This window comes from Coffea arabica, chromosome 4e (genome assembly GCF_036785885.1).
Source record: "Coffea arabica cultivar ET-39 chromosome 4e, Coffea Arabica ET-39 HiFi, whole genome shotgun sequence".
Lineage (NCBI taxonomy): Eukaryota > Viridiplantae > Streptophyta > Magnoliopsida > Gentianales > Rubiaceae > Coffea > Coffea arabica.
The window spans coordinates 24,851,715-24,868,064 of NC_092317.1; the positions used below are offsets into that span (position 1 = coordinate 24,851,715).

At 39.4% G+C, this 16,350-nt stretch overlaps 1 long non-coding RNA gene and 1 pseudogene across 1 annotated transcript; both read right to left on the minus strand.

The window, feature by feature from the left end:
- Nucleotides 1-6,076: 6,076 nt before the first annotated feature.
- On the minus strand, nucleotides 6,077-7,846 carry LOC140005746 (uncharacterized). Its single transcript, XR_011813315.1, has 3 exons — nucleotides 7,832-7,846; nucleotides 6,249-6,346; nucleotides 6,077-6,139 (listed from the first exon to the last, which is right to left on the minus strand). It is a non-coding gene; the product is annotated as an uncharacterized lncRNA (long non-coding RNA).
- Nucleotides 7,847-8,648: 802 nt separating this feature from the next.
- LOC140005536 (large ribosomal subunit protein uL4-like) lies at nucleotides 8,649-10,537 on the minus strand (annotated as a pseudogene).
- Between the last annotated feature and the right edge of the window lie 5,813 nt (nucleotides 10,538-16,350).

Consider the following 16,350-nt stretch of genomic DNA (forward strand, 5'->3'; position numbering starts at 1 on the left):
GAGCACGTATCCTTTTAATGAAGGTGTTTATCGCTTTCTTTTGTATTTGATTTATTAGTAACGTGTAATGAATGCATTGAACTTCTTGTTGCTTATGTGTTCGGAACCTCATTGAGCTTATAGCTCACCCCTTTAGTTTGTTTTCTTTAACAGGGGAAGGCGAGCAAGGATGAGAGCCTGTATAGACTAGCTGGGTCTAGCTCTTGGTTTTCTTTTGTAACGGTTCTCGCTCTAGTGCTTAGCATGGGCTGGTTGTATGGTGAATTGAGAACCTCTATTTATTGACGGTTGTACTTCCTTCTGAGATATCTATGTATATAAGTTTTGTTTTAAATTTTGGATCCTCGTTTTGTTTTTTTTTTCTTGTGGTTCTATTTCTGATTTGTGTGAGTGAACGACTGAGTCCCGGCGAGAGCTGGGCAGGTGGTCTGCCGAACCCTTTGGTTCGCCTTAGGGGGAGGTAGGGCTGTCACAATATGGGTGTCAACTCCTTCATAAGAAATGTAGATCTTGGTTTTAGCTTCGAAACGGTATAAAGTGCGTCGAAATCCGAGTTCCGTAGCTTCCGTTATGATCAAAACAAGATTGATCGTCAGAACTGCCTTGAATCTGGACAGTTCTGACGGGTACTTTGGCACTCAATTTTCGTTCTGTTATGAGTGGATTCAGGTCTTGGCCAAAACATTAAAGTTTTAGCCTTATGTCTCAGCTTTCTAATACCTTTGGAATTTCCTGATTTGGATTTGTGAGCTGGGAGTTATGGTCCAGCAAACATACCCTGTTCGTTACTCTAGAGTGTGAATTCCTGGAACGGTTTTCTGTACTTTCGACCTATTTCTGTTTAGATCTGGATTGAGGTGTCTTCATGAAAACTGTAACCCTTCCTCTTAGCTTCGCAACGGTACCTCATGTACCTTGATCCGACACTCGTACCTTCGCTTAGGCTCAAAACAGTTTTGACCGCAAAATGGCTAGGCCGCCATTCCCGTTTCCGTATGCCGTTTCCGCACTCGTATGTGTCGATTTTGCCGTTTTGTTTGTTTTAGGCATATTAGTAGCCGTTTATGATATTATGTGACGCAATCTTCTCTTTCAGACGTTGGTGAGCTAGGTGAAGCCGGTGGGGCCTACTAGCTACTCCTCGCGGCACAAATTTCGAACTTTTGCTCTTTTGTTCGTTGAGTAAGTATTCAGGCCGCTCTTATGTGTTAGTTGCTTATGTGTTTCGATATGTATGAAAAGGGTACCTAGGCGAGGGTGTACTTTATCGCACTCGACCTAAACCCTAATTTGCACACACATTTGTATATGAATCATTTTGGAACTAAACCCCTTGAGATTGTGGCTTGGGGTGACTTTTGAGTAAATTTTGTGAAGTTTGTGAGTTTGGGGCCCGATCTCATGACCTAGATGGACTATTCGAGCCGGTTAGGGCTTGGTCGAAGTTAGTCCAACCTGGTTTGAGGTCACCAAGTTTGTGAATCCGGTTCACCGGTTATGTGGACCAAGTTTGTGACCCGAGCTTGTGAACCAAGCTCAATTTCGTTCGCTCGAGCAAGTTTGTGAGGTGTCTGGCCAGAGAGGGTGATAAGGTGTACGGTGGGAGTACAAGTGAAGTTCTACGGACCATTATTTGTGGTCGACGGAGTGTCGGCAGGAGGTCACACATGGCAAACGATCTGGCTTTGGAGCCACCCGTATCCTTATTATGTGATGTTATTTTTCTGCTTTTGCTTTACTCTTTCTGTGTAACTGTTGTTACGTGAAATTTACGCTTTTTCCCCTGTTTACTTACTAAGCATATAGCTTACCCCTTTCCTTTTGTTTTCCTTAGCAGGGGCCGACGCGGGGACTTTTGGCACATACACTAGTATAGTTAGATTTGCATGTAATAGTTGGACAATTAGGATGTTTGTTTTAGTTTTGGTGGTTTGTATAAGGACCCTCCTTAGGGTCTACTCTTTGGTTTTGGTAATAATTATAAGAATGTAATAGTATGAGCAGGTACTTTTGAAGAATGTAATTAGAACACTTTTGGGGATTGTATATATATTGTATATAGTGCTCTTTCGATTTATGCAGTTTTATTACTTTCGGTTTTGAGTCCTGGCGCGAGCTAGGCAGGCGGCCCGCCGATACCCTTGGGTTCGCCCTTGGGAGAAGTGGGGTCGTCACAGAGACAAGTTAGGTAAGCATTTAATAAAGGTGACAAGTGTCACCATTTGAGTGGGTTTACTTTAGGAAAACTATTCATGGTCTTACCATTTGACTTAAATAAACCAAAAATGACCAAAAATCATCAAAAATCCTCCATAAGTGGCCGGCTCTCTTTTTCTCTCTTTCTCTCTCTCTTACTCTAAGCACAAGGAAGAAAACTCTTCAAGTTTGCTCCAAATCATCAAAACCAACCATTGAAGCTTGCAATTTCTCCATAAAACCTCTTCAATTAGTGTTTGTGAGTTGTTGTGTGGAGTTATTTGGGAAGCTAGGAGGACCTATTGCTCTCTCTCTCTCTTGTTTCTAAGGTGAGTTGTAAAGAACCACCCTCATCCCTTAATTGATGCTTAAATCATGATTAGTGGTAGTATGAGATGCAATATTATGGATTATTTCTTGATTTGTGGTTGAAGTGATGAAGTTTTATTATTTTTGGGGATTTTTCTGTTGTTCTATGAACATGATTGTGTGGCTATCTATGATGATTGGAAATGGTATATAATGACTCTAGGAGGTGGAAAAAGTGATTAATTGCAACCAATTTTTGGTTTGGAAGAAATTCCAGAAAATTAGGGTTTTAGTGGGAACATTCTGCCCGAATTTATAGCTCCTAGTTAGAGTCCGAATTGGCCTTGAATTAAAACATGAAAGTTGTATAGAATGACATTTTAGAGGTGTCTACTAAATTTCAGATCAATCGGAGTAGCGTAGAATGAGAAAAGTCGAAATTACCCTTGCTGTTCTGGTTTTACCCGAATGTAAGAATTGCGCCTGTAATTGATTGTTTTGGTTAGGAATGCTTCCGAATTGGTTGTTGAGGCCTTCTGATGAAATGTATACCTGTTTCTTATCTTTCATATGGTTTTGGAATTTCTGGATTTGGACTTGGATAGCCTGATTTATGATGTTTCCGCTAGAATGCGTTCTGTGAATCTGTTTTTGTGATTCTAGTCTAGTATTTTACATTTTTGACCTGGTTACACTCGAAACTGGGTTGAGTGACCTTCTGTAATATTGTATCCCTATCTCTTAGCTTCGAAATGGTGGGTCTTTCACCTTCATCCGGTAATCGTAGTGCCTTGGGTGCCATTACCGTAAAAAGAGGTCAAAAATTGTTTTTTCAGGGCAAAGCTAATTCTATTTCCGGATTTTCTGGTTTCCTCTATTGCTTGTGTATGCTTAGGGAACCCTGTTTTGGTAGTTTGTAGAATTGGTTTATGACTTGTAATCGAGTCTTATTGTGTTTATTTGAATAGTCTAGGGCTTGACTTTCATATCCGGTCATTTCCTAGCTAAATTTTGTACTTGATTGCCATTAAGCCTAGTGAACAGCTTTTGGGAATGAGATTATTTTGTATGAGATGTTGGGACTGATTTGAGGAAATAATGAAGCCATGATGGCTGAAAAATAGGTAAACACAAGGGATATGCTGCCGAAATTTTACTTGCAAGCTAGTTGGATTTACTTGTGATTTGAACGAAGGGCTTTTGGGTTGTTTGAACCTAGGTCTTCGTGTTACCTATTCGTTTCCAAAAATCATGTTTTGCACCCTTGCTTTAGTAATTATTTGGCGAGGCATACGACTGGTAGTCGAGCCTCACATGCGCATTCTGTCTACTCGATTTTGAAAGTGGAACCTTCAATTGTTTTCCTTGGATTATTTTAGGGTTTCTTGGTGATTAAAGCTCTCTTTTGGGAGGTATCCGTACTGACCCTGGTGAGTGTACTACTCACTTGTGTGTTACTATATGGCTTTGATACTTGAACTTGATGAGTTAAATGTTTATTGTACCATTGATATTGATTGAAGTGAAGGTGTACTTTATCACTCTCACTTATTTCTCATGTTATTGAAATGTTACATGAAATGAAAAGTACTTGACTTGGTGGCGTTTGGACGAGTATCCAATGACCATGCTTGTTACCATTGAGCTCAACCCCATTGGTAATTGATTGAATCGAGCCGGCAAGGGCTTGGTCATGACAATTAATGAGCCTTGGGTAAAGTTATAAGGAATCTTGTAGTATGAGAGACTCTCGATTCCGGTATACTCGAGTAATACCAAAGTGCAAGTGTTTGGATTTCGGGCCCTGTAGGGGGATGTTAGGTGGAAGAAGTGAAAGTAAAGTGGAGTCTACGGTTGGTTACTTTAAAACATTGACGGAGAGTCAATGACGTCCGATCAAGAAATGCAAACGAGGAAAGGGCTCTTGAGAGCCATCTGTATCCTTTTATCACCATATTTGACGTGTGCCTTTGCTTAATTTTACTATATTGAATGAAAGCTTGATGCTTATATGCACTTGGTTGCGTAAGTGATAGTATCTCACTGGGCAATTAGCTCACACCGTTCCTTTTGTTTTCCTTACAGGAATATGACTCTTTTTGGAATGAATCTTGATAGATGGTTGCCGAATGAACTAGATTTATATCTCTTTTGTATTGTATATGAAGTGAAACCCTAAATGTATCTTTAGGGCCGTTTTCACTTTCAATTTGGCAAACAGTATATATATTAACTTTTGAAAAACTTTTGTATGTCACTTTGGATTGTAATTGCTAAAGTTCAAGATGGGAATGTTTGTTTGATATTTGGTTGCGTTCTGACGGGTCGGTTACTATTCATGGCCGACTCCGAATTTCATTTTTTTTTTTGGGTTATTTTGCCCTTTTTCCTTGTTTACGCGCGTTATAAGTTCCGGAATGCAATAGATCGCTCTAAACTGCACCGTTAGTCCTGGCGAGAGCTGGGCAGGCAGTCCGCTAACCCCTCTGGTTCGCCTTAGGGGAAGGTGGGGTTGTCACACACAGAAACTAAGGTCTAGATCATAGGTTTTCTACAATTTGAAAAGCTAAACAGCCATAAAGTTCAAGGAACCAACCAGTTTCAAAAAGATAAATTTGACAAGGTGAATCCATTCATCAAGAAAACTCATGTGTGTGATAGTGTTCATCCTTGAACTCCACTTAATTTAATAGCTAATCTAATAAATGGCACTTAATTTAACAAATCAATAGCTGATCAAAATATGACCATCAAACTATTAAATTTGACAACATCTTAGGCACGCAAAAAGAAGTCCTAGAATTTTGTTACTTGTCAGGATCCTTGTTAATCATCACAACTTTGATTCTTCTCAATATAGCAGATTGATAAAACTTGATGAAGATTTTGACAGATCTGATATGACTAACGCAAGAATCAGGGGGAAACTGCAAAGCCTCGAACATGGTACTCTTTTATGCTACTACTGCCATTGTCAAACTAAAAAATGTTAGAAATAGTAGACATCATTGCAAAGTAGAGAGTTTCTGCAACAAAATTAATCAAGTGCAAGAACATTCAACCATTGATTACTTAGACTATCTGAAAGAAAAAAAGAAAATACCCTTACAACCTCAAATGTTTGACAAATCTAGTTATTAAATTTTTCACATCATTTGCTGCAATTAAAACTATGTACAATTAAAACTAGGCACTACTTTAATAATATTATAACTATTTAGTGCCTCGAGTTAGTCTAAAAAAGTCCAACATTATTTGGAAATGCACTTTGGCTGTAGGCAAAATCTAACTCCTTTAGGCATTAAAGCAGTAGACAATAGTCTAGGCACTAAAGATGTTTACCAGTGCTATGTAAAGGTAAACAATATCATTTTAGTTGAATAAAGACTCCAAAACTAAAGAGGCTACATTTTCATGCAATAGTTGAGACGGATAACCAGCATGGATTGCCAAAAATGATAAGAACCAAATGATACTTGAGTCTTTAATCATCCTCAGAAACACACATCACCAGGAAGGAGATGCAAAATATGTTATCCAGAATTTACCTTTTACCAGATTTGACAGACCATTTTCCTTCAAACTTCTTGAAATCACCATCAACCATGGAAAACTGGAGTTCACGGTCATTTGCCTAAATAAATTTCATTTGCAAATAGTTAACTGAGATAAAGTTATCACATAAGAATGCCTAGTTACTGCTACCTACTCTATCAGAATGAAAATGTAGTTTAACATCTCACATTATATTACTTGCAATAACTGCTTTGTTGTCTTTGCCTTTTGTAATCTCACAAAGGTTTAACAAATCACGTATTACCATCACAAGAAATCTGTTTTCCTGCCACAGTTGATGCAAAAAAATAAAAGTAAGAAAATGGTGAAAAAGAAAAAGAACCACAAAACTGAAAGTTATTCAAACACAAGGTCTCATTATGAGTAGAAAGAAGCCAGAAAATAGTCACTCAGCGTGGAGATTCAGCAGATTCGGTCCTTCCCTCCTTTTCTCTCTAATGAAAAGGATTTCCTTATTTGGCAGCCTAACCCGAATGGCGAGTTCTCTATCAAATCTGCTGTGTTGAGAAGGCGCCATCAGGGGGCCTCTTTACTCTCCCGTACACTCATTTGGGATCAACGCCTGCCTCGCAAGATCTCGATATTCATGTGGCGTTTGCTGAACGCGCTTCTTCCCCTCCCGGATATTCTCAGTAAATTTGGCTTTCACCTACCCTCTAAGTGTGTTTTCTGCAATCATGTGGAAACACTGGAGCATGTATTTCTCACTTGTGAAGTCGCAACTGCTGTTTGGCATCGCCTGGGGCTCCTGCTGCACTTTCGAACGGATAGAGCGGACGAGATTCTTATGCAACTTCAGAACTGGTGGATGCACTCATCTGGCAATGGCTTTGTCGCGAATTGCTATCGTTTATTACCGGCACTCATCTGTTGGGCACTGTGGAAATTTCGCAATCTGGCTTACTTTGAGGGGGTTGTTACTCCAGTGCATGTCATATTCAATCACATTGTTAAGGAGCTCCAGCTCATAGCAAGGGCCACTCCTTTCACATGTTCTACTCCTGAAGATAAACGCTGCTGGACTCAAGGCCTTGTACCTTTCCTTAAGCAGCCACCCAGGGCTCGGCTCCGTATAATCCGTTGGATGGTCCCTCCCATGGGCTACGTGAAGTTAAATGTTGATGGTTCTTCTCTTGGGAACCCGGGAGATGCGGGGGGAGGAGGCCTCATCCGGGATAGCGAGGGGAGGCTACTCTATGGTTTTTCCACTTTCTATGGTTGGCAGACCAATATGAGTGCTGAAGCTATGGCTCTCCTCGAAGGGTTACAGCTTTGCAAATCTCATGGCTTCCCCCACGTTGAGATTGAAATTGACTCGCTGACTCTCCTCAAGGTAGTACGACGTGAGATGAAGTGTCCGTGGAGGATTTGGGGGGTGGTTTGCCACATTCGACATCTACTTGAGGACTTCACCTCGGTCTTGCATCATTGCTACAGAGAGCTCAATGCTGTGGCGGACTCGCTTGCCAAATTAGCCAGCACGTCTCGTGCGTCCTCATCCTACTGTGCTACCTCTTTTCCAAGGGACATTCGTGGGCTTCTTCAGTTAGACAGAGTTAGCTATCCTTACATTCGCCGGCAATGGAAGCCTTAGTTACTATGTAGGACTGTTTTTCATGACAGGGCGTTTTAGCTCCTCTCCATTGTAATTCTCTTACCATTAATAAAGGTTTTGATTAAAAAAAAAAAAAATAGTCACTCAGCGAAGAAAGACTAAAAAATAGTAAAAATATACAGCATAAAGCAATACACTTGTTCCTTCATCATTGATCCTAATATAGATCCTATTGCCCAGCATAAGGTATTTAGGTTGTTCCACATCCAATCCTCACCATTCAGCTGTTTACTTAACTTCCTCAGCATCCGTTAACAAGATTCATCATACATGTCAACACTTTTTTTAAAAAAAATTTACATGTCAACTCCTTGAACAAATATAGAAGAAAATCATAATAACTATAGCAGTTTCGACAAGGAAAGATTTGAGCCCCATCATTCATTTATAACCCAGGCCAACAAAATTGATGAGAACCATAGGCAGCCACTACAAATTGCAAAAGAATGTTACACATAATGGATACGAGCTAACAGAATGCCATTTAAAAGCATAATTGGCAGCCAATTGTATCAGATTCAAAGTAATAAAACAACTTAGGAGCACTGTTGCATATGCAGAATGCTAATACACATCATGTCCATTAATTTCAAGTCCCAATCAATCCTCTAAAGAGTCAAAGCACACAACTTGTACTTTCATGGAAACTATCTTTTATGCATAGAGTGGCCAACACGGGGATTTGCTATAGATATAACATAAGAATCTCTAGGTTGCCATAGACTTAACCACTTAACAACAACAGAAGAAGAGTAAAACCAAACTATCTTAATAACAACGCAAGAAGAGTAAAACCAAACTATTTTAACAATCAAGGCATGGAAATTAAGATGCCAATTGACTGCATGCAATGAATACCGGCTTTTCAGTGTTGATGTATATATTCGCCCTTACCCTACTCATATCTTTATCAAAGTTCAATAGTTAAATGTTCTTCACTCGAAGAAAGGTTCTATGTAACAGATGCAAAAGAAATTTGCAGCTCAAATAGCAGCCTGACAAATATAGTTAATATCTTAAGATTATAGAAATGCTTTAATATCTCAAGTTTACCAGATGACTGCTTTAATCCTCTATCAAATGACCTGTAAATCTCAACCAATTTCTCAAATGCTGATTTCGTCCAAACAATAAACCTCCTAACGTGATCTCCCGGGGCAAGTTTCAACAAATTCAAATGGTCCACGTGGGCCATATCGACTCCAGGAATGTTACGAAAGGCCTTCACGAGCTTAGCCCCCTCAATACCATACACAACCAGAGGACTTTCCTGCAGATGTAGTGGCTGTTACACATCTTACCCTTTCCTGGGCGGATACCCTGGCTGTTCTTAGCCTTCTCAGCATCAAGGTAAGCCCCAATTTTCTTGAGAAGACTGATAGCATTAGAGGTTTTCTCCATGGCCTCAGCAGAATCGGAGATCACACAGGGGATTTGCAGGATAGACTCGATCTGGTGGCTGCGGGCCATGACAAGGGAAGGCACTGCAGAGGCGGCGATGGCAGAAACCACGGCATACCATTTCTTGTTAACTGGGACCTGCGGTGCCAACGGTGCCAGATCTTGGTCGGAGCAAACATGCGGCCGCCGCAGCACATGTTGCCATAGCCACCCTGGCCGGCACGATGAGTGCCACCGCCAGGAACACGAGAGATACGGGAAATAGCGAGACCAGCACCCCAAGACTCGGCGGAGGTCTGGTGGCCGGCGAACCTAGAGACAGCGTAGGGTTGGCGAGAGTTCTTGGAGATGTCGCGATGAACGTCTTGCTAAAATGATGTCCGAAATTTTTCTAAGTGTTATGGGTGTTTTTGTTTAACTCTTGCTAAAATGACGTCGTTTCTGCTTCTTTTGTTTACCCGTCTCTACTCGTTCAATTTTGTTAAATTTTTAGCTTCCCCCGCCTCTACTCCAATTTTGAGCTTCCCACTTCCATTTTAGCTTCAGCCAAAAAATAACGCTTTCAAGTGACTTTTGTACTAACTATTTGGACCTTTCTTTACAAAAACAACGCCTTCTCTAGTATATCTCTTTTTCTTTTCTCTATCTTTGTGTAATTAAAGTTGTTTATTAATTTGAGTTTTTAGCTCATAAGTTGTATTAAAACTTTATTTGTTGCATTAAAACTTTAGAATATGAAAATTTAGTGTTTTTTGATAATGTTGTTTACTAACACAGGTTTTTTTTATCTCTACAAAAAATTAATGTCCAAAAACTAAAAAGCTTATTAAAAATATGTTTATGATTCAAAAACATCTTTTGATGTAAATATTTTTGGTATTAATTTAATAATTTTATTAATTATGTACGAATTATGGTTTGACAAGACCTAACAATACTGTTTAGTTGATCAAATAACCAAAATAGTTTGCTAATACATGCGTGACACACTAAATGTTTTTGGTACAAGTACCGATTCATAAACCATAAACAATGTGACTATTGTAATTAATAATAAACTCCAGTCATCCAATTGGTTTACTAGTTAATAATAAACTAGTTGATCAAATAACCAAAATGGTTTACTAATACATGCATGAAACACTAAATCTATTTGATACATGTACTGATTCATAAACCATAAACAATTTGATTACTGTAAATTGTAATACATAACAAATTCCAGTCATGGAATTGTCAAGATTTTTACTTAATTTCATATTAAATTTTATTATTCTCTTCCATTATTTTCAAACTATGTTAATCAGTAATTTCCCATATGTTGTCAAAAGAACTAAATAATGAATTCATGATATTTTTTTAACTTTATAATAAGGTATTAGCTATGTTTGGAATAATTAAAAAATAGGTAAATATTATTTTTTACAATACCTTCCTCATTTTGCTAATGATAAACACAACCTAAAGTGTAAAAACATAGGGTGCCATAATAGAATTAACAAAACCTTCTTTATCACATACGAGGCTAAATTGCAAAAGATAAGGTATCATGGTAGGGTTAATGAGATCAGTTTGCCAAATAAGGAGCTAAAATATAAAAGTTCGGGTGTCATAACATAATTAATTAATTTTACTTGCAGCATATGGGCCATATAGAAAAAATTAGGGTGGTATATGGGGTTAAAATGTAAAAGTTAAGGTGCCATAGTAGAATTAATAAAATTTATTTACAACACATGGGCTATATTGAAAAAATTAAGGTGGTATATGGGGTTAAAATGTAAAATTTAGGGTGTCATAGTAAAATTAATAAAATTTATTTACAGCACATGGGGCATATTAAAAAAATTATGGTGGTATATGGGGTCAAAATGTAAAAGTTAGGGTGTCATAGTAGGATTAATAAAATTTATTTACAATATATGGGCCATATTGAAAAAATTAGGGTGACATAGTAGAATTAGTGAAAGTGAGATGGGAATAAATGCTTTGGACAGTGACGACTAGTTGTTGTCACTAATTTAGAACTGGCAACCATATTGTGACGATATTTCAAGTTGTCACTGTGACACCCCCGCTTCTCCCAAGGGCGAACCCTAGGGTATCGGCGGGACGCCTGCCTAGCTCGCGCCAGGACTCAAAATTTCAAAACAATAAAACTAGATAAACCCAAAAGCGCACTATTCACAATATATCCAACGCCAAAAGAGTTCTATTTGCAGTCCCAAAAGTAGCTGTTCAAACCACCAAAACAAAACAACCATCTTAACTGTCCAACTATTACAAGCAAACCTAACTACACTAGTGATTATGCCCAGGAGTTCCCCGCGTCGTCCCCTGCTAAGGAAAACAAAGGAAACGGGGTAAGCTATATGCTTAGTAAGTAAACAGGGGTAAAAGCGTAAATTTCACCTTTAGATAAGCAACTATTTCACAAAAGTGTCAAATCAAGTGCAAAAGTAACAATACAAAGGAAGGATACAGGTTGGCTCCAAAGCCAAGTCGTTTGCCATGCATGACCTCCTGCCGACACTCCGTCGACCATAAACAAGGTCCGTAGAACTCCACTTGTACACCCACCGAACACCTTATCACCCTCACTGGCCAGTCACCTCGCAAACTTGCCCGGGCGAACGAAATCACAAACTTGAGCTTGAGTCACAAGCTCGGGTCACAAACTTGGTCCACATAATCGGTGAACCGGATTCACAAACTTGGTGACCTCAAACCAGGTTGGACTGATTTCGACCAAGCCCTAACCGGCTCGAATAGTCCATCCAGGTCATGAGATCGGGCCCCAAACTCACAAACTTCACAAAATTTTCTCAAAAGTCACCCCGAGCCACAAGCTCAAGGGGTTTAGTTCCAAAATGATTCATATACATATGCCATGTACAAATATGTGCGTAAGGTAGGGTTTAGGTCGAGTGCGATAAAGTACTGTAACAGCCCCACTTTCCCCTAAGGCGAACCAAAGGGGTTAGCGGACTGCCTGCCCAGCTCTCGCCAGGACTACGGATCAGATTAGAGCTATCTATTGCGATCCGGAACTTACAAACGAGCGTAAACAGGTCAAAATGGTAAAATAACCCAAAAGAAAAAATGAAATCCGGAGTCGGTCATGAATAGTAACCGATCCGTCAAAACCCAACCGAAAGAGCACGCAAACATTCACATCTGAACTTTAGCGATTACAATCCAAAAGGACATACAAAAGTTTTCAAAAGTTAATACATATACACGGTTTGCCAAATCAAAAGAGAAAACGCCCCAAAAGTATACTTAGGGTTAATACATGAGCTATACAAAAGATATGTTCAACTAGCTCAATTTGGCAGCCATTTGTCAAATCCAGACCAAAAGGGCAAAATTTTCCTGTAAGGAAAACAAAAGGAACAGAAAGGGGTGAGCTTGCGCTCAATGAGGTACCAAACAGATAGCATTGAAATCATGGCATTTCACATTTAACAAATCAGACACACATGTCAGATGTAAAGCAAAGGAACCAATGATTCAAATCAGAAGGATACGGGTGGCTCTCAGGAGCCAAATTTCCAGCGCAATACTTGATCCAAACCGGTTGACTCTCCGTCAACGTATATAGAACCAACGCGTCCGTAGACCCCTCTTATCACCGAATTCCGTCCACCAAACACCCCTTTACCGGGCCCGCTCACCTCAAACGAACAAAATGGTAATACTCGAGTATACCGGAATCAAGGGTCTCAATACCCAAAATCCCCGAACAGACTACCGTGGTTCGTTATCTAATCGTCCAGGCCCTTGCCGGCCCGACTCGAATAACTTAGCCACAGGATTGAGCTCATAGGTCATAGAAATCCGAATAGATGCAGACACAGATAACAGATTCAGATACAGATACAGAATTGCAGATTCAGATAGCAGATTCAGACGGCAGATTCAGATAGGCACTCAAAATTGGCATATGGACAGACAAGAGAACGAGTGTGATAAAGTACACCCTCGTCTCAAACAAATTAAACAAATTGCAGAGCAGAAATCAAGTTAAACAGCAATGGAGGGGAGTGGTACACTCACCGGCTCAACTTCAAAAGTTTTCACTTCAGATTGGCCTTAATCGCCAAGAAACCCTAAAATAACCAAAATAAACCAATTGAAGGTTTTACTTCCAGAATCGAGTAAACAGAATGCACATGTGAGGCTCGACTACACGTCGTACGCCTTGCCAAATAAATACTAGTACAAGAATGCAAAAACACGATTCCCTTGGAAACGAAAAGGTAGCATGAAGACCTAGGCGCAAACAACCCAAAAGCCCTTTCATTTCTACCAAAAGGCAAATCCAACTTAAAAGAACCAAACGGCCTAGAAAATCGGGCAGCACTTCCCCTAAATTTCTTACTTTTCTAGCCATTAAGGCTTCATTATTTCCTCAAATCAGCCCCAACATTTCACACCAAAGGTCATCTCATTTCCCAAAAGCCGTACAGGGCTCAAAGTGGTACAAGTACAAAAGTTAGCTAGGAAACAACCAAAATGAAAGCAAGCCCTAAGAGAGACTCGACGACGAGTCATAAAACAATGCTGAACACAACCCCAATAGGGTCTCATATGCATAAATAAGCATGATAGCAAACCAGAATTAGAAATAGCATTAGTCTTGGCCCCAAATAGAAAAACTGTTTTGCCCTTATTTTGCGGTAATGGCGTCAAATTCACTACGATTATCGGATGGGGGTGTAAGACCCACCGTTTCGAAGCCAAGAAACAGAGCTACAACAATGTAGAAGGTCACTCAATCCAGTTCCTAACACAACTAGGTCAAATATGCAAAATACTATACCAGAATTCCCAAAACAGGTTTGCAAATCACACAAAACTGTAATTACTATAACTCAGTCTATACAAGTCCAAATGCCGAAATTCCAAAGGCATATGATAGCTAAGACATCCAGTAACATTTCATCAGAAGACACCAACTTCAAAATCCAAACCAAATCCAGTCAAAATAGGAAATTACTATCGCAGTTCCGCACATTCTGTTCACCAAAAACAGCAACAGTAAAAATGGCATAACTCTCTCTATACTACTCCAAATGCCCTGAAATTTTGCAGGCACTTCATACTCACCAATACCTACAACTTTCATGTTTTGAGCAAAGTCCAATTCGGCCGCTAGCTATGACCTAAAATTTCGGACAGAATAGGGGTTCATGAACCCTAACTTTTCACAATTCACTTCAAATCCAAAATTGGTTGCATTTATCAACAATTCACACCCACTAGAGTCAAAGCCCCTTATTACCAACCATCAAAAACAACCATACCATCAAAATCATATGAAACCAGAAAATTCATCATAAAATGGAAAACTTCACTAAATCAAGCCAAACCAAGAAATAAATCATATATTCCAACACTCAAGCCACTTCTAAGCATACTATAACCATCATTAGGTGTAGTAGAGGTTCAAGCATCACTTACCAAGTATCAAGAGATGTAGAGAGGTGTTGGCCACCTTAGAGCTTCAAACAAACTTCACTAATACCCTTACTATCACTAGAAGGAAAGATTGTATGGAGTAAAAACTAAGTTAAACACTTGATTTGGTGGATTTGGACAAGTTGGAAGCTTGAAATGTTGAAGAATTTTCTTCCTTCTTGCAAGTGAGAGGTTCGGCCACAATGAGAAGAAAAATGGTGAATTTTGTGATTTTTTTGAGATATATAATCCTTTGGTCAAAAAAGTCAAAAATGTGAATAGTATTTCTTAAGTCAACTCCAATGATCTTGTGACACTTGTCACTATCATAAATGCATTCCTATCCTTTCTTTTCTCTCTCTCATCAATCAAATCTCACTCTCTACTTATCTCTTAACACCCGATAAATTTTTCACAGTATCCGAAACTTAACCTTATTGGCCGAATTTTTCCGAACTTTTCGCACTAGTGGGTCCCACATCCAATAGATAATCTTAATTTTCTAAAAATTCACCAATGCTAGAAAAAACATCTAAAAACTATAATTGCTCATAAAATTCACCAGGAAAATATTTCTAAGCCAGAAAATGCAAAAAATTATGTAATTAAGGGGTAATAAACCCTAGGAAAAATATTAGGGTTTTACGGGTTCTCACAAGTACACCCTCGCCTAGGTACCCTTTTCATACATATCGAAACACATAAGCAACTAACACACAAGAGCAGCCTGAATACTTACTATGAATACAAAAGTGGTACAAGAGCAAAATCACTTCGTGCGTGTTCGCTAGTAGTGGGCCCCACCGGCTCTGCCTAGCTCACCACTGTCTGAAATAGAAGATTGTATCTCATTATATCACAAACGGCCACTAACATACCCAAAACAAGGAAAATGGCAAAATCGGCACATGCAATGCGGAAACGGCAAAATGGGCGCACGCGCGCGCGGAACGGCAAACGGAAATGGCCAAATCTGCCATCTCAAACCGTTTTGATCAAAAGTTAGGCCAAGAATGTCAGATCAAGGTGAGCGAGACACGGTTTCGAAGCTATGAGGAAGGGCTACAATTCTCATGAAGACACCTTAAGCTAGATCTGAATGGAAGCAGGTCGAAATTATGGAAAACAGTACCAGAAATTTACGTGTTCAGGTGACGAACAGGGTTTGTTTGCTGGACCATCACGCACAGCTCACAAGTCCAAATCAAGAAATTCCAAAGGCGTTGGAAATCTAGGACATAAGGCTATAACTTTCATGTTTGGACCAAAAGCTGAATCAATACAGAGCATGGAGGAAAATGGGTCCAAACATTCCTGTCAGAACTGTCCAAATTCGAAGGCAGTTCTGACAACCAATCTTGTTTTGGTCATAACTGAAGCTACGAAACTCGGATTTGGATGCACTTTATACCTTTTCGAAGCTAAGACCAAGATATACCTTTCTTATGAAGACACGAACACCCAGTTCGTACGTTATCAAAACGGACAAAACAGGGTCAGAAGCTAAATCCAGAAACACGGCAGAATCTGAAGTTTAGAACAGATGCGACTATTTTGGCCATAACTCAGGTTACATAGATCCGTTTGAGGTTTTCTTGGTGGCGTTGAAAATCTAAGACAGAGTACTGAAACTTTCATGTTTTGACAAATGGCTAAATCCGAACGGATTATAGTGAATAAACACAACCAAAAAGACTAAACTGTCCACGCGGAACTCTGGAATGTAACCTAGAACAGCGAGGGTATTTTCATCTTTTCATAAGCTACGTTGCTCTGATTGAGCTGAAATT